Raw genomic sequence first — 25041 nt, forward strand, 5'->3', positions numbered from 1 at the left:
AAACCAAAGCAATATATCTGAGCTAACAGCTGCAGCCATGCCAAATTATTCTAAATTTGCTGTGTGATTCAAATCCAGCGTTGATTTGAAGTAACCAAAATACAAACAATCTGACACAAGCTCTGATGTTTTACTTTACACTTGTTGCTTAACAGTTAATCACAGTCACCAAAAAAGTGTGTATCTTTTCTCACTTTAATTTGTCTGGGTTTAGCTTTCAGCAACATGCTTTCATTGTGGCCTTCTCCATCAGAATGAGGGGACCTTGGAGACCCAGGTGAGCATCGGCTGCCTCTGCTGAGACAGGTGGCAGTTGGGAGCACCCTACGCAGCCCTTCTGGGTACCCCAGCGAGTCTCAAAAGGGCTGTAGGCACCTACATTTACAAAACCTAAATGATGACTAGTGTAAAAGGTTATTAGAGGGATAGCTACATATTGACACCTACATTTCAGGCACCCCAATTGATGACCTGAACCTCACCCTGAGTGTCACACTGGAATGACTTCTACCAACTTTTCAATTACCTGCATGGCTGGTGGTTTATGAGCTTCATAAATTTTCAACTTTCTTTTTTTTAAAGGAGCATCAGAAAGAAATTATGGTAGTAATCCAGTTTTAGTCCTACTAATGTCGCATGAATAGGAAATTAGTTTCACTTCTCATGATTTCTCTCTTTACAGTTTCACAAACTGTACTAAGTGTGTGGGGGGATTGTATATTGAGTTGCTTTCTCACATTCGTAGTCACCATTTTTTATAAAGTATTTCTATTTTGTAATTGTGGTTTCGTCTCCTGCCCTTAAATGTATAATACGAAATCTCACATCTACACAATTAAATCTTTATATTAAGGCTATTTTATTTGAACATGTGAGAGAGAACTTTGTGGTGTTTGTCGTGGTTTAGCACATGGTATTGCTTATGTGCCTTATCCTAGCAGATGCACACTGAGTTAACTGAGGCACTCCAGAGGGAGAGGAGTATTTCATTTTCCCAGAAAATGACTGAGTGTGGCGGATGTAGGGAGAGGAAGGGTAGGATGGTAGGAGCAGCAAGCATCTGTCCGCAGCCTCAGTGAAATTTAGGAGAATCCTGAAAGGATCAAGGCATGTTGGAGATCATATCTATATCCCAGTCTCAGACATGGCAGGAGGAAGGTAACTTCACTAAAGACCAAAAGAGGCTGATGTGGGATTTGTTGCAACTCAGGGGACCACTGCAAAATAGTGGGCAGAGAACATGCCAGGAGGAAAGTACCAGCCCTACTCGAACAGTGGGCAGAGAGAGATTTATTTAACCCATTTTACCCCACAGACGTGAGTTTTCTCTGGTTAAAGGATTACCTTGTTCAAGATTAGTAGGTATACCAATGAATCTTAGCTTTAGAGTCTGGAGCCAGTAGCATATTCTGACATGCTCATTTTAAAGAAAAAGTGGCACAATTTCAGCTGACAGCTCTGGCTCAGCTGGAGACCCATTGTATTCAGTGACTGAAAATACCTGGTCCCTTCCGTCCTCCTTCTTCTTCAGCATACTACAAAAAATCATGTCATTCATAAGCTGTTGTTTTATGCGGACTGATTTTATACAAAAGTCAAATTGCAGTTGGGCTCATACCAAGCCCTGTGGATCCATGTAGAAACATTGCAATCTGATGGTAATCACCCATCAAAATAATTTTCTGATTGCTCTTGATTGTATAATTTCCTTTCTCCTCATTTGCCAGATTTTCTGTTGAGCTAGATATGCTTTTAACCAAAATTGCCCTCTTTCTTGTCACTGCAGAACTTACTTGACTGTAAAAGAAAGAATGAGAAAACAGATTTGCAGCTGTGCACAAGCACTAGTCAGACATGGCAAGAGAGGTGCCATCTGCTGCTCTGGAGCCACCGGGGCATAGCTCACCTCAGAGCTGCAAAGAGGTAGTTCTCATAAAGCAAGTGTGTGTACTGGTAAGAGTACGGGAAAATCCTACTACCCAGTAATAACTAAATATACCTTCATATGCTATGTTTCCGTTTATTGATGAAATATTTCCACATACTCATGCTGTGCTTGGATTATGGATAAAAAAGTTAAGCACCTTTTAGTTGTATAGATAACTAGTTTATCTTCTTATACATACATACAGGTTTTATAATCAACTACTAACTACCTTAGGTTGGCCGTTTATTCCCCTCCAAATCTCTGAATCCCAACAGTATTGTTTTATGTTATATGACACATACCAGTTAGGAATCGGAAGTCAGACTATCAACGTGTAATTTTTGCCAGTGAAATGATTTTCCGCTGTGTGGAACTAGCTTGTTACCAAAAGTGTCACCTTATAATACTGCCATTGCTTATGAAATTTTTCATGGCACCAGTATCTGCTGATAACACAGGTTAGAGAAGATAACAGTTCTAGACCATGAATTTAAAATAAAATATAAATAATTCTAAACAAGCTACCCCAGTTATTTCACTCCATTGGAAAGTTGAGGGGTATTTTCAAAATGAATAAATATTATGGGCATGGTCTTATATAGGATAATAAGAGGTTTTGATAAGAAATGCAGAAGATTGAGATTGGTTTACAGATCTGAAAATGATATACCTCTAGATATAATTTTCTGTTAAACAAAATCCAGAAACCTTTTCAAGCTGTAACCAACCAATCAAACTATTTTGGAAGCTAATCAAAACCCATACAACAAAACACAAAACCTTTTGTCCTTAAGGAATGAGATACATGTACCCACTTCTCTGAATCTGACTCTTTGCAGCCTTCTGCCTGTGCAGTCCTTTGCAACTGTGAGAAGTGGGTGTTGAAATGGTGTTATTCTCATCTGGTGACATTTCCCATAGACTTTACACTCTGTCCAATGCATGTAGGACTGTGTGGTTGATAAAAGAACAGAAATCTCCCTTTTCTCATCAAGGTATAAAATAAAAATATCAGGAAAAAAGGTGGGAAAGGCAAGTTCCAAACCAAGTGTGGTATTAGTTCACAGTGTTTTTGAGGACATGGAAAAGGTTTCCGTAGCTGTTTGTACTGAGGGCACAGAATACATATTCCTGTGCTTTTGCAATCACAAAAATACAACCCCCAGACTTGGTCCTTTGCCTGTTACTGCAAACTGTATTAGTAAATAACAGTAATAAAGTCAGGCAGCTTTATAGGAAATGAAGTCAAACTTCAACTTTCTACTGTGCAGTCCTTGACACATGCAATCCTGAAGTGAACTTTAGTGACTCTAACAGCTTCAGGTAGGTCACAGCAGCCTGCGTTACGCACCCAAGAGATAGCTCACTTGAAGTCCAGTTAATGAAGGAGAACACTCTTAATTACCTACAACTGCTGTGCATGGACTGTACTTACAGTGCTTTACTTTCAGTTGGGAGGCAGATAAGTTGCTTCTTCAAAGTCACTATTAGCTTCCTTTCTGATGAGAGCAGTTGGGGATGCGCAAATGCTGATGTGGTGGAAGGACCTTACAAAGTGCAAATCAACCATATCTTCTGGGCAATGTGTTAAATCTTCATTAGTAGGGTAATGGGAATTTTGAAGAGCTTCCTTAATAATCCTTTTCTGCTATTTTATTTTTAAGACAGACAACTCTGAAAAGGCTCTGAATCTATCTCTTGAGCCATGAAGCTGAAATTCCATATTATTTATGTACAATTAATTTCCTTGGACTAATTACATCTTGACTAATTAGCAGCAGCACATTTTACATGAGTCTTAAGCTTATCTGAAACACAGAGATAGCCATTGCAATCCATTCAGACAGGAAGCTCCTCATGGTTGAAACAGGAGGAGCAAGAGAGAAAGACAGATGAAATAGCACTTGAATACTTCCATCCCAGTGCACATCCTAATCTATCCTGCCTGACAAAATGCCTTCTGCTATTAGCAACTTCTTACAGGAAAGTCACCCTGGAGGGGAGAATGTTAACCCTCCAAATTTGCTTCTAGGATTTCCAACTCATTATTTCCTAATATAGATATTGGTAATGCAGAGGAATGAACTTAGCATTGCCTGTGTTGCTGCATCCTGTCCCTGCGGCTATGGCTCATCTCACTCAGAATGAAAAATAAAAACCAGGCAAGATTTTTGTTGTTTTCAATGTTCATTCAGGGCAGGTTTAATTTACAAGAACATATCTGGCTGATACACTGCTGCATTTCAGAATATCAGACTTTGTGCTGCATTAAAGGTAGCACATGCAAAACTCAAAATAAGTACAGATGTGTACTTGATTGCTCATTTTCCTCCTGGCATCTGATTCCTTACTTGTACAATTATTTTCTCCAGTCTGAGAAAGATAAACGCTATCACTCTAATGCATCAGTGTTACACATGGCTGTTAGGTAGGGGCAAATGACGGAAGAGCTTTGCAGTAGGGAATCAAGTCCATGACCTCCAAGAACAAGCACGAACATAGCTCCTCATTAACTTGGAAATAAAAAGTTCCAACAAGCTGTATTTTCAAGGAAGACTTTGATACATGTGGAAAATTGAATGCAGAAATCTGTGGGGTTTGGGTTTTTTTCTTTCCTTTTTTCCTTTTTTTATTCCCAACAAGAGTAATTACTAATGTTTCATAATGACTAAGGTTGTTCAGTATAAAGCAGTGTTCTGCATTTACATTTTTGAAAGTTGTTAGCTTTTGTCAGTATACTGTATTGGTTTCACTTTTTTCAAGAGCCCTCATGTTTTATGTTGAACCTGATAAAAGGTTAAAAAAATATTAAATCATAAGTGATGTTAATCTAGAAGCATTCAGAGCATTAAATACTAAGTAACCATTTGGCATCTCCTCTGCACTTCTTCAGATTTAATAATTTAAGTGCCAATCTTGTTTATGTTAAAAAGATTTGCATTAAAAGGCAGATTGAACATTAAGAAAATGTCCTGAAATGTTAATCATCTTTTGTGATCATGGAAATGCCTACAGAGTTTTTATTTTTACTTATTTATTTAAATCTACCCAGCTATGTAAAAGGAATTGCTCAGCAAGTAGAAAACAGAAAAATTAGCCACTAGACAAACAACAGTGACCACAGCTGCTTCTGCCCACAGAAATTTCATAACTAGATGTGATTGAGGTACACTCAGTGTGTGATAAATGTAAAAACAACATTAATTTATATTTTTGTCTGCAAGTGTCCGTAACATAGTTCACTCAGTTACTAACAGAAAACAATTAACAAATGGGAAGTACAAAACTAACCATTCCTACTTGCAAGAGCTCTCTCTGCCATTCTCAACACCTCTTGGCCAAAGTACACCTCTTTGCTGTGAGACACACCTGCTTTTCTTATTTTTATCTGAAACATTTGTCATACGGAAAAACCTAATCTGCTATGTCATGTGTACATTCAGAATGACCAAGAGTTAGTCAGCCATTTACTGTGCGTGGCATTAGTAGTGTAAAAATTAAGGAAGTACTATGTGGATGATGGTAGTTGTATTTTTTCTGTGCATTAAAATAAGGAGTATGACAGTACACGTTGTAGCATTCTCTAGAGATTGTACTTGTGAATCTGCCACCATACACCAAGCTGGTATCTTCTATGTGAACCCAGATTTGCCACTGCTATGTTTATAATACATTTGTTATGTTTATAATACATTACACAGGGATCATTATGCACGCTGACATTATTCAAGATCTGACAGTATTCAAGAGCTGTGCCATACCTACTGGAGAGCAGACTACTCCAGGAGTGGTGAGAGAGGATACAGGGGGAAAAAAAACCAACCCACAACTTAGTTCTTTGCAAAAAACAGACTTTACATCCCTCTGCTATATCAGTGAAGAAATTTCTCTGCTCACTAGCCTTTACAATCAGTGTTATGCAAAATAAGCTTCACTAGATGCTTATGACTATGATGAAAACAGCAACTCTTCATTCCATTATGGGAAAAAAGTAACCTCTACTTCAGCAATGTAGTTATCTGTTTGCATTCTAGCTGTTATTAACAGTGTACTCAAAGAAAAAATGTCATACTCTCTGATTAGTCTTTATTGCCAAATCAAAGTATACAAAATTCCAATAGTGAATGTTGCGTGAATGGCCTCAGAACATATCATGCTTATGATGAATGTAACCTGTTGCCTGCTGACTGTAGCTGGAATTAGGAATCACATTATTCCGTTTGTGACTAAGCTCAGAGGAGATGTGGGACAAGGAGAAAACTCTCTTGGAAAAGACAGGTGAAGCAGATGCTAACCTTGAATGTCAAGAGCTTCAGATCAAGCATTCAGACATCACAGCTAGAAAGGAATCCAGAGAATAACAAACTCAGGAATGAAAAGATGTACAGCCTTTGGTATACTGCTTCTTAAAATCATGGAACCATGGGATGGAGATGGCAGAGAAAGTAAAATGTCTGGATACATCACCAGGTGACTATGAGTTAGCAATACTATGAAATCTTAGGGGGGAAAAAAGAAAAAGGAAACCTAAGTAGTATAAGAAGCTGTAGCAAGTAGATAAGGGCACATTAACCCAGTGGGAGAGAGTGGAATGTTCTCTGAAACACTGCGCAGTTCTGGCCATTCCTGTTCAGAAAGATGAAGTCAGAGTGGGACAAGGCGGAGGTGGACTACTAATGTGAGCAGAAAAATAGACAGTCTGTCTCACAAGAGTATTCCAAAAGATTTCAGCTTGTTTAGTATACCGAAAGGAGAGCCAAAGACTGTTCTCTAGAAACACTTTGGAGGATGAACAACAGAGGTATTGAGGGGCTTTTAAGGTTAAAGGAGGATACTGGCACAATTGCAAATGGGTATAAACTAGGTATGAATACATTTATGAGGAAATTATTAGAAAGTATCCAAACAGAAGAGTAAGGCTCTTATCATTCCTGCATTTCTCATGGTATGTTGCTTCAGAAGAGTCAGCTGTTATCCTCTGTACCTGGTACCACATACTCCAAAGAACCTCAGATGCTGGAAACTCCCAGTAACACAGCAAAGTAGAGAGGAATATGCAAGCCAAGAATTCCCCATAACTGGTCATAAAATAAAGCTAACTAAACGTCTGAATAGAATTATATGATGTGACTGTGTGTGATAACAAGGGCCTGGATTTGAGGGCACAGGTATATGCTTCTATTCTGGAAACTGCTAAAAATCATACATGGCAAATACAAAAGAGTCAACATGAGGCAGAGTAATATAGAGCTATAAACAGATTCTAAATGAAATGTAGGTACTCTGAGAAAAGAGCTGGGCATCGTCATAGATTATTCAATGAAAGTAACTGCTCACTTTCTATCATAAAAGCATATACTATGCATAAGGAGTAAGATAGAAGACATTAGAAATTACAGTGATTAAAATCATATGGCAGAGACTGAAGAGATCAGATTTAATTTATACAGAAGACAAGTGGGAGCAGATATGATGAAGGTAAACAAAATGATATATCGTAAATGGAAGAAAAATTGTGGTTGCTGTCTATCATCTAGAACGTTCAATCAAACTGAAAGGAAATACATCTTAAACTAACAATAAGGAAGCTATTTGTCACATAGTGCTTAACTGACCTGGGAGAGTCCTTGCCATAGTAAGTCTTAGAAGCCAAGCACTTAATGATATGTGCTGGAGAGAACTCCTTAAAACAGTGAATGAAAGTCTTTAGAGATTGCAGAACTTAAAGTGCTAACTAATGGCAATTTGGAAGAAAAATCGTATATTGGCATCATCATTTTCTACATGTATTTTCTGGTTTCTTTGCTCCCAGGGTGTGCTATCAGCTACTTCCAGGTCCCCAGCATGACGCACTGTGATTACTCATTGTTCTTACAGCCACAGTGAGAGGTTCTAATTACAGCCTATGTTGAATAAGAAAAGGTAACTGTTAGAAGGAAGGACTCAGTCAGTGTATCTAATTGCTTTTTTATACAGATACACAATGAAACTATGGTGACCAACTGTAAAGTTTAGAGTGGGACTTAATTTTTCTAACATTAACCACCTGAAAAGGGAGGTACCCAGAGATAGTCTAGACAAGCTTAGACTATGTGAAATAAGGAGAGGAATCCTCATCTGGATCCTTTACCATTGGTTATAACAGTGTCACAATGACTAGTTCAGATTAGATAGCTGCATTTAGCTGTTACTCAGCTAAGCAAGAGGAACAACACCTTAATGCTTGCTGTTAAATGTTTAAACAGAAAACAAGCGGCGTCTGATGTTAAAGTAGGAGCACAAGGGTGAGCTTTTTATCACAGACAGCTTGTGAATGACATCCCGTTAGGTCCAGGCAAACCATTTATTAAAGGGGGAAGGCTAAATGCTATCTCCAGCTTCAGTCATTTTAAATAGAGATGAATGGAAAATTTCAGAGCAAATATTTCTTCACTGAAATTAGTTGACGCACGAAAAACCTCATGTTTCACGGAAAATTTGAATTTAAATTTTAAAGAAATTCTGTCAGTGTCTGAAACCTACCTGATTGCCTGTCTGATTTTTTTGTCTGACTCCTACCCTAAAAACCTCAGAACAAATGCAAACTTTGAAGTTACTCTGCTGAGAATTACACTGATTTGGGAAACAAATAACTTTATGGCTTCACTAAAATTCTTCCTGATTCAAACCGGTCTGTTGTGGTTTAGCCCCAGCTGGCCACTATAAAGAAAATTAACTCTATCTCAGCTGAAACCGGGACAATATCCACCCCTTATTCTATACCATTTATGTCATGCTCAGGTCTCACATTATCCAATACATTCTCATTACCCACCGTGACCCTTCCCATCCTTTGATATAATACACACATATCATTCCCTTAGTCTATGGACCACCCCTACAAAATATTTGCAAAATGTCCATAAATGTCCACAAAATGTCCACTGAGTTCATTTAGTCCATGACTTTGGGCTTCATCTCTTATGGTTGTTACTCAGGACAGGAGAGGTGGTGTGTTTTTTGGAGTTATTGGGCACCAAAGCCAGCTCAGGTCAGGTCACTGCTGCACTTGCACTGCTTCTTGTAAGGCTTGTCCTCCATTTGTTCAGGTGGTTCCAGCTGTAGTAATTCCTATAACATGCAACTCCAATCATGGGTTACAACAATTTAAAGGTATATCCATTACAATGTCCACCCCTGGTCCTTTTGGGGCAGGTTATAGGGTTTAACATTGCAATGAAGTCCTCTTCACCTTGCCCCTGCTCCAGCTTGGACTTATCCACAGAATGTAGTACCTTCAGAAGTAAACTTGCTCCAACATGGCCTCATGCACAGCCACTGATGCTTCAAGGTGTACCTGCTGCAGCATGGACTTCATCCACAGCCACAAATGTTTTGAGGTGTACCTGCTGCAGCATGGACTTCATCCACAGCCACAGATGTTTCGAGGTGCACCTTCTCCAGCATGGACTTATCCTTGGGCCACAATCCCTTCAGAGGTATACCTGCTGTGGCACAGCCATGACCATGGCCACAGATATTTCAAGATATACCTGCTCTGGCATGGGCTTATCCATGGGCACAGACGCTTTGGGGTGTCCTGCTCCCACGTGGATTCATCCACAGGTCACAGTCCCTTCGACTCGAGTTCACGCTGGAGTTCCAGCCTGTCCAGTACAGCAGCACAGAAACAGCAGAGATGCCCTGGCCATCTGCCAGCCCAGGCGCAAGGCCATTGCTGTTATCAAACTGTTCCCAGGCACAGCAGAGTAAGGTGATCAGCAGTACAGCAGCACGGCAAGCAGCAAAAGCAAAAAGCAGCCACTAACGAGCCCTAGACTCCAACATACAATAGGCAAGCAAGCCTATGGCAAGTACAGAAGCCTGCTGATTAATAGCTAAACAGCAATAACAGCGATAAATTCTATCTGGCACATTCCAATCAAATCTGTTATTATCTCGAACCCTTTGAGCCCCACGTTGGGCGCCAAAAAGGACTGTCATGATTTAGCCCCAGCCGGCCACTATGAAGAAAATTAACTCTATCTCAGCTGAAACCAGGACATAGTCTTGTACATGACATTTTTTTTCAGTGTGTTTTATCCTATCACAAGGAAATGCAGACCTATATGGAAATTATTTGCTGTGTCATTTGCTTTTGTGCCTTTACTCTTCAACAAAATAGGCCCCAGCAGAATTCACCAAGGGTTGGTATCTGGCACACACTTTATTTTATGGCACAGATTCATTCAGCTACAGCAATGAAGCACAAGTATGTGCTCACAGCAGACGGTCAGACCTGAAATTCACCATTTCAAACAATTACGCTCTTTTTAATGCTACCTTTTCCCACCTTCTTAAACAATAGTTTTCTGGTAACAGATTTTCCACTATCATAAAATCACACTGATCGTTAAAAGCCCCAGTGGGACAAATCATGAAGCTACTCCTGGCACTGAAGAAAGGATTTGGTGCTAGATTCAACAGGGAAATGACTATCTGCTTAGCTAAACATTAAACAAAATAAAAGGCTTAAGATTTCTTCCATTTAAAAAAAAAGTGATTTTTAAAATGGAATTTTCTCTGGGACAAAACCAGTATTTCAACCCAAATTTATTTGAAGGTCAAACCACCAGAAAGCCTATTGTTTAATTCTAACTGATGCTGACATGAGACATTCACACAACAGAAAAGAAAGAGCTTGAAACCATGTAGTAGGTACGTTGACCACTGACCACTGGAGATCAGAGTTCAAATTACAACAGTCCTGAGTTTCAGCCCACTGGTTTTGAGTCTGGAGCCATGCTTTGTAAAAGGTGACCATCAGAATAAATAACCCTGTCCATAAAAAACTCTTGCCATTTTAAGCTTGGGTAAAACAATGAAAATATTAGTAATTTTGTCAACTAGAATTAAAAGATGGGATACTGGGAGTGCAGGGCTGGCACCTTGGGGGAAGTTTGGTGCAGATACTCCAAGTGATATGCCTAGCACAGAGAGCATTTCACTAGTGAAAAAAGGGACTTATCTCCATTTTCTCTTACTCTAAGAAACCTAGGAGATTGAACCAGTACAAATTACTGTTTACAGTATGAAGTGAACCTATTCAAGGTCTGTATCAGTATAGCAGTATCTGAACTGTTGAAGCAAAGCAAAAAAGCTCACTGAAGAGATGTGCCTTGGCTTAAATCAGCTTACAGTAAAGAACCAGTCCTTTATGCCAGTTGGCCTGTCCATCTTGTTTTCAATTCTTGTTTCCCAGTTATTTTTTCTTTTTTTATTTGGTCCAAACTTATATGCCTTTCTTTCTTTGCCCCTCTTGTGTTTCTCTTTCTTCTATTCTTTCCCTCCCTGCCTTTTGTTACTTGTGGAACATGCACTTGGAGCTGATGCTTGATTTGCTCTTGAAGAACACTCCAAGAAGGGGAAAGGCATAGAGAGAAAGAGAGCAAGGAGAGAAAGAGACAGAGAAACATAAATCTCTACAAAACACTTTTTCCATGTTTGTGTCTCACATATAGCCCCTAGCTGCAAGTTCTAGAGGACTGAATAAAGATTAAGGAATGACCTGACAGAAAGCCTGACCATGCAGCTATATTGAGAGCTGGTAGCAAAATTCTTTTGCTCTCAGAAATGGAACTGTTTTCATATTAAGGTAACATTAGGAAATTATGCAATAAAGTATAGAAGTGACATCTAGTTTTAAGATAGACCTGCTAATTTCACAGAAAAATGCTGTTTGCTTAAATGACAGTTCTGTTGATAGAACAGATGGGGTTATGTATGAGAGACCTTCCTTTTTTTGCTTTGTTTTTGCTAGATTGTGGGTTTCTTTTTTTGAGGGGGGGGAGGCTGTTTGTTTGGGGTTTTTTAATGTTTGCTCTTATTGCCTTTAATCGGACTTTAACAATACTACATAGTCACTAGTTTATTATCTGCACTATAACCAGTTAGGTAAGAAATAATAGGTATTTATTGCAATGTCAGTTCACATATCTGCTTTTCACTGCTGTTTACCCGCTGAATAGCTTTCATGTGGATGAATCTGCAATGTTCAGGTGAAATTAAATAGTTATTTAAAATGCTTGAGCAATGGAAGTGTTTTGTCTGTATTAAACCACACATTTGGCAGAAATAAAAAAAAAAGTGATAAAATTATTTTCTTTCTTTTCCCCTTGCCCCTTTCCAGCATTGGTCTAGTCTTTTTATCAGCTGAAATGGTCTGCTTTAACCAGAGCCTGCCAACACATGGCATTGCTCCTGGCAGGTGGATTGTAGTATGTACTGGAGATTATAAATCATTTTGTCATTCTCAGACAGTTGTAAATTTACCTGTTTACATGGGAGACAAGACTGTGCAATAACATCTAATGCCACTTCTCAACATTGTACAAGCTAGGTGCACAAGTACAGGCTAAGTTTACATCAATACAAATATATTCTTTAAAGCTTTTCATTTGTATTTTAAATGTATGTCTATACGAAACAAACAAACAAAAAAGCCACAAAACTTCTCTTTTGCTTATCCTCCATGCCATACAGAGACAGTGGTTTACACTCCATTTGAATCACTCATTCCACAGAAAAGCCTAAGTTCTGCAATAAGCTCTGCATGTGCCAATGTGGTCCATGGAAAAGAATAATGCTGGGATGTTGTCTCTGCATAAATTGCATAGTCGTCTTCTGATATTAGAGATGAATTTCACAGAAACTTGGGGAATTCACTCTCTAGTTTCTTGCTAACAAGTTAAATTTATGAAATCTTCAGAGAAATGACCTTTAAACAATTTATGAGAACCTAAGACACTTTAGATGCAATAAAAATAATTTCATCACAACCTTTCTCCCAGCTCCACATTCTGTTAGTGTTGTTATGGTTACAGAGTCAAGACTTGAGAATTTAAGAGAGGCTGGAATTAAGGATTCCCACACAATTTCAGTTCAAACCCTCATGCATGCGTGGTCAGGCACAGTATTTAATTGGAAGATTACAAACTCCCCCTGCACCTCCCTCACAAATAAAACACTTTAGTTCTGGTATTCAGTGTTTGGATTTGCAAAAATATTATTGTCATGGCATACAGCAGAGGTAATTGACTATACCTAATATAAAACAGAAAAACCCCATTGTTATTATGAGCAGCTAAATCATCTCTTCTGTCATCAGTGTTCAAATCTTCAAACTTCAGGACTTAATGCTACTCTATTAGTTGACATGAAGGGAAATTTGAACTTCAAGTACATTCTTGAAAGTTTTATTGAGGAGAGTAGATAGCTGTAAATCTGGCTTATTTGCCTAAATTCAATAGAAGATGGAATGGCTTATTTCAACTGTTATACTTGGCACTTTGATAAAGCAAAATCTTTCCCATGGTCTGTAGTGCGCCACATATTGTTAATAATATATGGTGAACTATGGCTAATGATAGAAGAATTTCTAACAGCATTCCAGCATCCATTCAATAAACTCTCCTTGGCTGCAGCCAAGGAATATGCAGTACAGATGACGAATGGAGAACTATTTTCCTGATGTTAATGCTGCCTTGCGATGAATCACTGTACTTGTACAATTCAGAGCAGCCTTTATGCTCCTTTAATGTGTATGACCAGGCAGAACAAAAACCTAGTTAACCTGCATTGCTGGTCAACAGCCCTTACAGACAGAGGTAGCATCCAAAAATCTCTGAGGTCAAAGAATCCTTGCTATGTTCTGTTTTTCTTCTGATGATCTTATGTCAACAGTTGGGATAAGGTGGCAGGGAGCCATGACAAACATTCTGTATTAATAAGGGACAGATTTACATTTTGTAAAGGCACGATGTCAGTGGAGTAAGGCACAGGACAAAGACTTTTATATAAGTTGAAGTCAGCTTTTATATAGCTGAAAAACTGACTTCATTAACCCACTTCTTCTCTGAATACAAGGACATTGCAATTTCTCATCTATTTGGAATAAAAAGTATAAATTATTTCTGCATGGTTCCTAGCAGATGATTTTTGTTTACTACTCTAGAAACAGTCTGTTACAAAGCTGGTACAATGCTCTGCCTTTATTTTTCCACATCAAATAACTGAAAATCAAGAAAACATATCTTAATTTCAGAAATCTTTTCAAAGAATTAGAGTAAGAAATGTATCACATTAGTGCACATTAATTACTTTTTTACATTTATCGTAAATAAATTCATAATATCTTGTATCAAAGCATGACATATTCTGAAATGTGTTCTCAAATATGGCCTGAGTTAGACAACTCTGTAATGTGTAAAAGGAGACTGAACTTATTTGCACATGACAGTTTTCCATCTTTTGAAAGTGATTAAACATTGATAAGATGTTTTCTATCTTCTTTTCTGTTTTTTTTTTAGTAGAAGGATTTTCTCATAGAAGTTCTTTTGAATCTGTTAATGTAAAAACAAGAATAACCCAAAGTTTTATACTTCTTTTCATGATGTACTTGATGACGTGCTTTACAGAGCTGCCCATTTTGTAATCTAAAAATTTCCTCCAAATTTTTTCAGTCCTTTTTCTTGTTTTGGGAAGTACTCTTAATTTTAGAGCTCAGTAGTCTATCATACCTTTTTTCTTTCTCCAAAACTTGTACAGTATAACTTTTTTAGCTATATTGTGATATTAACCCAAACTCACCATTAGAACTGATGTTATGTCTGGACCTGGACTAAACCCCAGAAGATATGGTGTGGGCACCAAGTATACCCACAAAGCCATGAAAATAGTGAGAGGCTAATGCAAGGCTAGCATGTTGGCCATTCTTGCCATTTTATCACAGGATGTGCGATGGTTGTTCTTATTGAGTATTTGAGAATCTCAGCTTGTTTCTTTCCAAATGTAAATACGTAGATAGATTGCATATTTGGTTTCAGCTTTGTGTTAAGTTTCTTTAATCAGCATGATTAGCTTTCATTGAACACTCTGATGGAGGAAGGAGGTTGCTCTTTTCCTGGGAAACTACTGAGCAGCTGGAGAAGAGGTGGGGAGGAGAGAGGAGACCACAGAGCAAATCAGGCTCATCAGGACAGGGAGACACAGCACAGAGCTGCCAGCCTGCGGCTCACATAAAAAAGACTGAGAAATAACAGAAAGGAGAGAGAGAGACAGGCCCTCAGAGCCAAGGGGATGCTTCCTACGGGCCAGAGGAGAAGGAGCAGAGCTTGTGGCCACTCAGAAAGTGTCTGAGTTAACTGCAACAAGCTGGGAAGCGAGGACACCTCTGTGAGGACAAGTAGGCAAGGGGACAGCTGTGAGTAAATCCTTTTAGTAAAATCCTTTGAGAATAGTGTATCCACTCTATTGTCCTTAGTCACACTGAGTTTTCTCAATTTAAATAGTATTCTAATTCAGATTCCAGTAAAAGCTGGCTTTCAGTTTAAAAGCCTTTTTGTGTTCAGTCTGGGCACATCAACTTTTAAGGTAGAGCATGTTGCAAGTACATCTTAAGGGATCAAAAAATAACGCAACAATATTATTAGAAAAAAAAAAGCCAAATGTTTTTTTCTTGGCCTGGGTTTGACATTAGGGTAGGTCATAAAATATTGCAACCTTGGCAGCCACAGAACTAGAGCCTCCCTTTGGGGTCCACATCTTGTGGGTGTGATGATATGGTAAAACTTCCAGTAAAAACCACTGGCCCAGGTAGCAGCTGCATCTGTAGGTGTTTTCTCATGCACAAGCACAAGAGGAGACATTCAGCTGCTGGGAAGTGGCAGGACCCTGAGCCTGCCTCTGCTCAGCTGAAAAGGAGGCAAGCCAGAGGAAAACATCCTGCATGATGGGCTTTGTCTGTGAGCCACTGGTTGGGACTTACTTTTGTAAATATTTTTTTAAAATATATAGACACTCTTCAGCTACAAATTATAGTACAAGTGATAAAAATTCTCATTTTCTTTATTCTCTCAATTATCTCTTTATTGAAGTTTTTAATATCTTGAACTATTAGAAGGTATATAGTGCTGATTATCAGCAATTTTAATAAAAAGATGTTTTGCTAACAGTGGATTTAATAATGCCTAGTTTCCTATGTGTTCACGTCCATTCATACTCTCAATAATATCACTTTTCTCATGTCCTCATGATTTCTTCCATCTTCAGCCTATTTCTTTCAGATCTTCTCTACAGTATTCTCAACTCTCTCACATGGGCACATACTGCTGGGCACATACTGGACAAGAGTTAGGCATGGGGCCACGAGGCAAATGTGTGCTGACTTGTTGGTTAATACATGCAGGGCAAAGAGGATAGATAACTATTGAGTTCATACTTCCATTTTACCTTATTTTGGAGAGAGCAGAGGACTACAAACAAATTAGGTGTTCATGTCTTTCTATAGTAAACATTTTTTCCAAAAAGCTCTATGGATATCACATCTTGGACATCTCTATCTCCCTTGTCAAGATTGCTCAAAATTGACTGACCGGCTAAACACAGATTTAGGTGGAAAGAATCATGGACTGACAAATAGAAGAGCAGTATGTCACACTAACTTTGTTTCCTTAGTGTATCAGGATAAAAAAAGTTTAAAAATACAGAATTTCTCTGTTCTGTTTGTAACCGGGTCCGATGTCTATTTAGACTTGTATATCCCAATAACGATCTCAGACATACCTTTTCTCGTAAGTCATCGTGTCTGAGTAGGGAAGGCTGAGGGAAGGCTCACCAGTTATTTATTATAAACCCCAGAGAGCAGCCCCGCGCCACAGCTGTATCTTGATGAAAGGCACAAGAGGAAATCTTGATGAATGGACACACTTCTAGTGTAGGCAGCTGCCAACATACACTGTGGCATGGACAACCAGTGTGCAGAATTTTTGGTGATTTCCTTGCTTGCTTGCTTGATTCCTTCCTTCCTTCCCTCCTTCCTTCCCACTCTCTCTCCCTTCCCTGTAAATTAGTTGTGAAAAGCCTTGTAGTCAGGCTCACCCCAGAGGAAATGGAAAGGAAAAACAATATCTATTTTCTTAGCTCTTACACAGTAAGGAACAATACTAACCAGCCTGGGAGAAAACAATATTTTGCCAGTATTTACACCTCTGTCATCTTATTGTCCTTAATGTGCTACCTTCAACTTTATTTTTAGCTCTTCAGGCAACCTACCTGCACCTCTAACACTGACAATGCCTTATTTCAGTTATTAACCAAACACAGCCCTGTCTTACAAATGGTCTTACAAAGGTCTTACAAATGTTTTCAGATCACTTAGAGCTCCAGCAGTTTAGAAACACATCTACATATCCTCACAAGATACATTTCACTCCTACACTGCCTGATCCTTGCATCTCCTTCCAGATTCCTCATCCTACCTGAACTTAACTGAACAAGATGAGTACACAGGACTCAGGTCTCTGCTCAGGCTGACCTGAGGAGAGGTTAAATTAAATGACTTGTATGACAGTGAATAACTTCCATTTGAGAGTAAAAGTTATTTGGAATGGGTCAGAGAACAAATTTTGGCTCAGGCCTCAAGCATACACATGACTGAGGCCCCCACTGCCCTCCCCTCCAGCTTTTTAATGAACTCTGAAATGACTTGACAGACAGGAAAGCCAAAAAGCGAACTCTAATCTCAACTACATTAAAATAAAAAATATCTAATTATTTGTTTCTCACCTGCTTATAATAAGAATTTTAAGTGGTGGTACTTAAGGGACAAAGTACTTAAGGGATGCTGTACGGCAATTCTCAAAGTTTGATTCATAAATATATTTGTAACACTTTATGGACATAGATTTTCTCCTTTAAGCAGTTAAAGTTATGGCAGACTTCTATTACAAGGAATTCAATTCAGGAGCTTTCTCCAGGAGAGAAAGGAATGTTTATAATCCTCTTTTATGTTCAAAGACTTATTTTGAAGGTCAGCAGTTAGATAGGGATATAATCACAAACATTGGAACAGTTAGGATTTCTGAAGGTGGAAGAGTGATAGTGCTGTCCACCCGTAACAGGCTGCAGATTATAATCTTTTCTGAGCCTCTTTGCTTGATTTGGTTTGGAATTCCAATGAAAAAGTATCTTTCCTGTTATTTTATATTTCGGACAGATGGCAAATACCGCACAATTAGTTTGTAGGATATTTCTACAGAGGACCTTGCTCAGAAAAAGAAGTGAGGAAGCAAAGCAAACTTACCAACCAAAAACAAAATAATGAGTTGTTCTAAATACAAATGAAAAATAATACCCATGTGTCATGGTTTAACCCCAGCTGGCAACAAAGCACCACACAGCCGCTTGCTCACTCACCCTGGTGGGATGGGGGAGAGAATCGGCAGAGTAAAAGTGAGAAAACTCATGGGCTGAGATAAAGACACTTTAATAGGTAAAGCAAAAGCTGCTCACGCAAGCAAAGCAAAACAAGGAATTCATTCACTCCTTCCCATGGGCAGGCAGGTGTTCAGCCATCTCCAGGGAAGCAGGGCTCCATCACGTGTGACGGTTACTTGGGAAGAGTAACTTGGGAAGACAAACACCATCACTCCGAAAGTCCCCCCCTTCTTCTTCCTTCTTCCCCCAGCTTTATATGCTGAGCATGACGCCATATGGTGTGGAATAGCCCTTTGGTCAGTTGGGGTCAGCTGTCCCAGCCGTGTCCCCTCCCAACTTCTTGTGCACCCCCAGTCTACTCGCTGGTGGGGTGGGGTGAGAATCAGAAGAGGCCTTGACTCTGTGTAAGCACTGCTCAGCAGTAACGAAAACATTCCTGGGTTATCAACACTGTTTTCGGCACAAATCCAAAACATAGCCCCATACTAGCTGCTATGAAGAAAAGTAACTCTACCCCAGCCAAAACCAGCACACCATGTCACTGGTTTCTCATAATAGACGCTTGGTTATATGACTTTAGAAAGAAGAAATTTCACACTGGATCTGAAGGAACCTCAATATCAAGAAATTAAGACTACAACAAAATAAGACTATAACAAAGAATAAAAGCAAATCAGCTATGTTATGAGTCATGAGAAAAACCCTGGAATTTTAAATTTGGGAAAACCTTTCATAAGTATTATAAAAATTATTCTTTGAATATTCAAAAATGACAACTGCCAATCAAACACAGAATGTGTACTCGAAGAACTGGGCTTTGTCACAACCTTCAGATTGCAGGATGAAAAAAATCAAGGTCACATCCTGTCTTTAAGTAGTTTATACAGTTCAATATCATGATGAAATTTTTTCATTGTTCAGCAGACTAGCACCTTTTTTTTCGTCACTTAAAAGTTTAACTCTGTGAAGGACTGTTTAGCAACAAATTCAAAATTAAAAGGAAAAATGAAGCCCAGGGTTTCATTAAAAATAGTATCTTCAAGTCTAACACAAAACCAGTTAAAACAAAGTTCTATTTCAAAGTAATTCCTTTTGGTAAGATATGAACAAAATCCTGCCCAATTATGGAGTGAATGTTGGTGTAAGGTTGGCTGGCTTTTTCACTTTACACTTCTAGATGGAGATAAGAACATTTACATCAGCTGAAGAATTGGTTCAGTTATTACTGTGGTGTTACTTACCACTATGAACTTCTTTTAGTGCTCAAGAATGAAGCTAGAAATACAAAACCTGTCGGGCCAAAGTATTGACAAGAGTGGAAACAGGATTTGTTGCAGGCATGTACAAATTGTAGACCTTGAATAAACATCAGTGCAAACTGAAGGGTCTACAAAACTGAGTACAGAATTTTGTTTTTCATTTCACTATTGAAATGTTGCTAGTATATCAGACTATCCTCAGTCTTTTCTTGAAGGGTTAAGGGTTAACATGAGATCAACACTTGGTGTTTATGCACTTGGTGTTCTTGTGAATAACCCTTTATATGAATTTATTTACCTTTGAGGTTAATTATTTTTTCCTGAGCTTTTAATGCTACTTTGGTGCTTGTCCCTAAGCAGTTCTGTTCCAGCTCTTCTTTTATTTCTTCCTCAAGAAAGAAACTTTGAGAACTTACTTACTTTCCATGAGGATTCAATAAAAACAGCCTTCCTGTTGCTCTGGTCACCCACACAGCAAAAAGGAAGTTAAACTGTTTGCTGACATATCTCTTATGGTTTGGGTCTGAGCTTTTGCTCTTCAGCCTGCTGCCAGAAGTTTGACTTGCACAGACAATACTTTGTGGGTGGTGACTTCACTGGGAATCAAGAGCCAAGAATTGGAGAAATGTCCTGTGTGCCATATCTGTGGTGATTAGGAAAGCATTACTGGATCCACACTTTTAAAGTTACAGCAGATGTGCTTATTTTGTGGTAACCATGCAGTGGAAGAAAGCCGTTCTCTGGCCCCTAAACCCTAGCTTAGCTAATCATAAGGAAGGTTAGCAAATGCAGTATTTTTCTCATGACATTTCATAAACACAGGGTTTCAAGATGAATGTGGATGGAAAGGCCAATAATCCTTCCATCCCTTGTGATCTGCATAGAATTGTGGTTTGCCTGAACTGGCTGAAAGCTCAGGGTAATTATTTGGAAAGATCGGCACTGTTTAGAGAGCTAACATATCTGTATCAATTCCTATCTTACCCTTGAATTCTTTGGAAAATACAGATGAATCTTGATACATTCATTGCTAGCAGATATGTAAAGTCTACCCTAGATCCAGATGTGGAGTTTCTATTATTATAATTGATATTTCCCTACAAGGAATTTAGCTCACAGTCAGCCCTAAGGAAGCAGAAATGGACACATAAACCAACATTTACATAGAAGAAGTGGGTAGAAATTGAAGATGTAGAGATATTGATTGCTGTTTAGCCTAAGGATATCTGATTTACTCCTGCATATATACCAGTTTTGCTTTAGTACATTACTGAAACTAATCTTTGCTGAATATCTTTAACTAGTCTGGTACTTCATTACTAAAGTCCAGCAGAGTTTATTCATCAAACTGTTATGTACATCTATCATTGTCTTACTCTGACACTAGTCTTCCAGAAGCCTCAGTAACATTAAAAAATAAATAGCAAAAGCGTACTGTTTATTAATTTTGTTTTCAACTTTTTGAAATAAGCACAGAAGAAAATCCAAGTGTTCTGCAAGAAATCATATTATGCTTCCACATTTTTACAACAAGATTTTTTTCAGAAACTGTTTTACTGGCTTCTCAGGGTACTTGAAAGTCTCAAAGAGCATGTAGAACCTTAACATTTGTTTATGTACTTAAAATTTACAATTGCAGTTCCTGTGTTTGTTATTATGTCTGGGTCCCATTTCATCACGGACAAAACTCCAAAGAGTCCCTCTCATGAAGAGCTTGAAACAAATACACCAAAAGGGCTGGAGGAACAGGAGCACTGTTATAAGCTCACTACTGATGAAGAAGTAAGTCACAGAGAGGAAAATGGTGAACGTTTTTACTACTTAAGTGATATTGTATCAAAAAGCCTCTTTAAAGTACGTAGGATATGGGCTTTTAAATTGCTTGTGTGCTTTGGAAGACCTTGTATTAGGGGAACTACACATGCTGAGTTCAGAAATCCTCAATTCCAGACTTGTACTTTATTCTCAGGACTAGTTTTATACCCTCACAGAAGCAGAATGAATGGATATGCACAGTAAGTGCTCAGTTGCTCAAGCACTTTTGTCTGTGGCCTTAGAATTTTTACTTCAAAAATTTATTTTTTAAAGGTCCAGCCATCTTTCCTGCCAGGCTTCATAAATCTGTGCCTGAAACTACTGCTTGAACTACCCTAAAAATAACAGCAGCAAAAAAAATTTCCCTGTGGGTACTTTGTTGCAGAAGAGTGAAATTAGTCATGAGGAATGCACACACTGGCACTGCTCTGAATACTTAGCTTCAATAATTTTTTAAACCACTAAAAAACTTGTGTTCTACAATTGTTCTCTGCTTCCTGTTTCACTGATGATACACCAGAATATGAACCACAGATAAAAGAGTCTTCTGACAAATTCCATATTTTGGTAACATTAGAAAGGAGACTGTTTTGGGATACTGGGTGGAAGTACTTTCTAATGAGGACACACTTCATTCACAAGAAGGAAAATTATTTTTCACATGTTGAAAAAGTACTCCAACTCCTGAGAACGAATTCCCTTCATCATGTAATGTATACGTGTTCCTGATGTGTTTGTACAGTGATAGCCCAGGCTTGTACTGAGAACAGTGAATCTTGACTGGATACTTCCTTAAAATTTATAACCAAAAAAACCCCAGAAAGGTACAATCTAAGAATGAAGACAAGTGTTCTTCGTTTCTAAACATTCCAGAGATTTTGGCTAGGGTTAGATGGGATATTTTCCCTCAAAAATAACTTTGTAGAGACTTTTCTGACTAGACAGCTTTTTGCAGAATATTTTGTTGAAATTTCTACTTTTCACCAGAAAATTTTAAAATGTTTGTTATTCTAGTGAAAAAATGATTCCTTGTCTTGAGAATTTGAGCAAGAATAACATTATTCTCATTTTCATTAGTATGTGCTTGGGGACATACTAGTAGGATATGGGCTTTTAAATTGCTTGTGTGCTTTGGAAGACCTTGTATTAGGGGAACTAAGGGGGGGGGATGAAAGGAGAAAAAGGGATCAATCTTCTAACTGATTCTTAATTCCATTGTGTAACATTTAGCAAAGCCTAAGCAAATTAGAATTTACAGAATTAGGGTAAAATTTGCCAGTCTATTTAAGAAAAAATATTATATCCGTAATATCCTATAAATTGCATGCAAATTGTTCTCGCAGTTCCAAGTATAAAGAAAAAGACAGAAATGAATATGTTTAGCCCATTACATTAACAAAGGTTTTGGTTGTTTTTTTTTTCTTTTTTTTTCCCAAAGACCTTATGAACTATAAATTGCTTTCTTGAGCCAGCCTGAAAAAGGGGAAAGCTTTCATTTTGATTACTATTGCAGCACATGTGTGCTTCTGAAATGTCATTAGCAGAGCTTTGAATGTTGTAGTCCAACCTGCCTTTATAAAAGAATTTTACAGTTTACTGCTGTGCATTTTTTGGGAATATTTGTACATTCTTCACAGTCATAAGAAAAAAAATTCAAATAAAGATGGCCTTGAAAATTTACTGAAGTATTTCCTCCAGCTTTTGCATGCCAATACCAGCTGTGAGGACTTCATACTACCAGAACAAAATAGGTTACTAAAAAAGAAGGCTAGAGACTGAAGATGAAAAAGTTGTAGAAGAAGCTCAAATGTCATAGGCAAGATTATTGTACTATGCTTTGATTCTCTGGATTTACAGGGAAAGCATACGCCTAATTCCTTCCTGTGCTCAGTCCTTGTTTCATGCACATTTAGAGTGAAGTTATTTTGAAAGAGATACCTGCTTTCTGTTCAGTAAGTATAAAGGGTTTTGTCAAATTGTGCTCTAAACTTTGACAAGGGTGCAGAAACCTGTTAAAATATAGATAATCTGTTGCTATTGTTGTGTGCTGGGTAGGGGACAGGTCATGCTGTCCATATTACACCCTGGATTAGCATCCAGTATTTGAAACATATTCAAATGAGGAATGATAGATGGAGTGGGAATAAATTACGAAGGCTTTGAAAGCAGGGTCAATAATTAACATTTGATGCAATAAGAAAGAGGGAGCAGAGATGCAAAAGGAAGAACAATATGGTAAAAGCAATGGTCAGAAGAATCCTCTCTGCAGCTGCTTTCTGAGGAAGCCTAAAATCCTTGCAGTCATCCAAGCAAGGAGGGACAATGCTGCAGTAACTGCAATGCATGATGATGACAGCTTGGGTAAGAACTTTGGTTAGATGTGACAGCTAAGAACGCATCTTAAAATGAAAAAATTGAGAAAAAATGTGCAAGGTACAGATGCAACCTGCCTGTAGCTATTAGGGGAAGTTCAGAGTGTAGAATTGTAGAGTAGCTCAGGATGATTAAGGAAAAGGTTTTCTGGAGGACTTCTTCACAAGACTAAAACTCAAGTGACATTGACCTTGTAGTAGGTATAGACTGCATAGAGAAAGCTGATTAGATCTTCACCATCTTTTTCATATATACAATGGTTCTGCCATGTAAAACGTATATATAGAAAGAAATAAAGTATCATAAGGTCCATTGTTGGGGTCACATTATGACACCGCTTAAAGTCTTACTTTGGCCTTACTGTATGATATATTTTAATGACAATATAAAAATTATAGTTTTAGAAAGCTAAGAAAGAGTAATTTGATAATTTATCAACTTCTGTATTATATTTAAGTACACAGTTGTGTTGTATATTCGCATCTAGAAATGTGATGGTCATAGTTCTATAGCAGTTTGATTTTTGTAGGTCAGAATCAGGTATATCAACTTCTGTTTTTACAGTGACTTATATCTTGCTGTTTGTAGTAACAGCATGCTGAAAAGTATTCTAAAGGCACAAAGTATTAGAAAGATAGCTGTAGAAGCATTATATATATCTGTATATCTATATAGATATAAAAGCTAAATGAAGTATACTTACTATACTGGAATAATCTAGTTTATGTTATTAGCTTTCCTCTACTATCTTATGATCCATCAGAAAAAAATTCTCAGCTACTTACATTAAGTAAAACATTCTCAGTCTGTGGCTTTTTTCTGATCTTATTACAAAAAACATACAGATAGACTTTATTGATAGCATAAAGGAAACCCTGACAAATGGAGAAAAATTTGATAAGATACCTATTAAAATACTAGAACTATAATAATGAATAGCTGCTGTGTAGCCTCAAAATGTATTCTGCCAAATCACCTCACCTTCACCTCTAGAAGCAAAAGTGATGGGAAGATAATCTCTGTGGATTTCTGTGACTATGTAAACAGAATATTTTCCACACACTAAGATATTAAACAAATTTTGGGAGACCTTTCTTCCATTTTCCTAAGTCCCAAACAAATTTCACATTAATAAAGTATTAATTTACAGCAGGGATAAAGAAAAGCAATGCAAATAAAAGCTTTTTTCTACCTATTGAAGGCTGTTAATAATGGATGGTTAAAAAACTCCTGCTGGCCTATTTTTTTTTTTTTTTTAAATAGACTATGAGGCAAATCAAACCATGCACTTTAATTCACCTGATAAAAATCAGTGGTTTGCAAAAGAGTACCTGAAATCTGAAAATAAAGTTGCCAGAGGAGAAATAACTATTTGTAAACTAGAATTCTGCTCTGTGAAAAACAAGCATTAGG

General features: G+C 37.9%; 1 protein-coding gene across 1 annotated transcript in view; it reads right to left on the reverse strand.

Moving 5' to 3' along the window:
* MALRD1 (MAM and LDL receptor class A domain containing 1) overlaps positions 1-25041 on the reverse strand; it is a 292669-nt gene that overhangs the window by 13059 nt on the left and 254569 nt on the right. The gene's annotated exons all lie outside the window — the stretch shown is intronic.

Source organism: Mycteria americana, chromosome 2 (assembly GCF_035582795.1).
Source record: "Mycteria americana isolate JAX WOST 10 ecotype Jacksonville Zoo and Gardens chromosome 2, USCA_MyAme_1.0, whole genome shotgun sequence".
NCBI classification, from domain to species: domain Eukaryota; kingdom Metazoa; phylum Chordata; class Aves; order Ciconiiformes; family Ciconiidae; genus Mycteria; species Mycteria americana.